Below are 1,745 nucleotides of genomic sequence, written 5' to 3' on the forward strand. Positions count from 1 at the left end.
CAATTCGGTTTCCGCCCCAGTCGCAGCATGAAATGGTCCTTATCAACTCACAAATGATACCCTATGCGACGACCACCATGATAAACTATCCCTCCTCATCCTTCTCAAATACAATATCTCACCGTGCTGTTATGCTGTTAGACGAGTTTCCTCTCTCTGCTCTTATTTGGAATGTGTTGCTTTTCCGTCTGACGACACTGAGTATCATCGTATTATGTTTGTCCACAAGAGGAGATCATTCGGCCATCGTGCTGTAATCTTTCTATGATTCAAGTCGAGTGCTCGTTGAGCATGTGAAAGATAGCAGGATAGATTCTTGAATTATCCACTCACCTTTTGACTTGCGTCAATTGTCCAGAAACAAAAGTGGCGTCAGTTTTCAACGAGTCCATGGTCCATGTGCTTCTTAAGCTTCACTGCGTGCTACTGTACAGAGAGGTCAAGGGGCAGCTAATCTTTTTGTGTGCTGCAGGAAGCAAAAATTCTTGATTTTGGTCTTGAGCAAAGATGGAAAAAAAAAGCTTAATGATGCCTTCTCTGAGGATTGAACTCAGGACCTTCAGATTATGAGACTGACGCGCTGCCAACTGCGCTAAGAAGGCACTTGATGTATAATGATCCAGGCAGCACTATCAAGTAGGACAGTTTGCAAGGTGTAAAATCATAAACTAATCGGCAGTTTGCAAAAACTCTCCATCCAGGTGGAAATCGAACCAACAATCTTCTGAATTTTGGTCAGACACGTTCCCCATTGCTCGACTGGCCAAAGGTGTGTCGAGTAAGTCGGAGCTCACACGCTCACAGCGCTGCGGTATGAGCAGGTACCGAGTCAGTCTCGGTCATGCCCACGCGACTCCACGAGTCCGGGAGTGTCAAAAGGCACACGGTGAACAATCACCAAAGAGAGGGACCTTTGCTGTTTCCCTTCGAGAGCTCAGCTGGTCGTGTGGAAAACTTGTAGAGATTAAAACTTGAAAGCAAAATCACTCTTAAATCGTTGGTTTAATTCTGGCTCAAAATAACGAACGTGCTTTTGGATTAAGCGGTATTGAGCTCAAGGCCGCTCTCTTAACTTTACAGACTGTTTGCTGCTTAAAATGTTGGCGCTTTTCCTTTCTCAAACCTTGAAGCTGTTTTGCTCGAGCATTTGCCTCTGCTCACCAGCAGGGAGTGCCTTTGAGCAACAACACGTCAAACCGGACATCACTTTCAGGCAAAAAAAGACTTCTGTCAGTCTTTCGGACAGGTCTCTCGCTGATCAAAGGAATGCATTTGAGCAGCAATGCTTTTTTATTTTCAAAATATACTTTATTTCATAAAATTTAAGGATACATAAAGTTCAGGGTAAAAGTCACAATTTCAATTCAAAACAATACAAAACAGATCGCACACACTATGATCCCATTATTTCAATACAATACACAGTACATGTCTTTAAATACATTCTGTATAATAAAAGGTGGGATGGCTTTACACGGTGCTCTTTCCCCATAGAGCCCTTGCATAGGCCGCACCGCGCCTCAGTGCATCCCGCAGCACATTCCCCTGGACCTTGGAGTGTGTCAGTCGGCAACACTCGGTCGTGGACCGCTCCTTCAGCTGGGAGACCAGAAGGTTTCGGGAGGACCAAAGGGCCTCCTTCACCAAGTTGATGGCCTTCCAGCAGCTGTTGATATCTGTCTCGGTGTCCGTCCCGGGGAACAGCCCATAGAGCACAGCGTCCTGTGTGACCGAGTTGTTGGGGA

At 45.7% G+C, this 1,745-nt stretch overlaps 1 non-coding gene across 1 annotated transcript; it reads right to left on the reverse strand.

The window, feature by feature from the left end:
* Positions 1–529: 529 nt before the first annotated feature.
* trnam-cau (transfer RNA methionine (anticodon CAU)) lies at positions 530–602 on the reverse strand. Its single transcript has one exon. It is a non-coding gene; the product is annotated as a tRNA-Met (tRNA).
* Positions 603–1,745: the final 1,143 nt, after the last annotated feature.

Source organism: Heptranchias perlo, unplaced genomic scaffold, assembly GCF_035084215.1.
Source record: "Heptranchias perlo isolate sHepPer1 unplaced genomic scaffold, sHepPer1.hap1 HAP1_SCAFFOLD_63, whole genome shotgun sequence".
NCBI classification, from domain to species: domain Eukaryota; kingdom Metazoa; phylum Chordata; class Chondrichthyes; order Hexanchiformes; family Hexanchidae; genus Heptranchias; species Heptranchias perlo.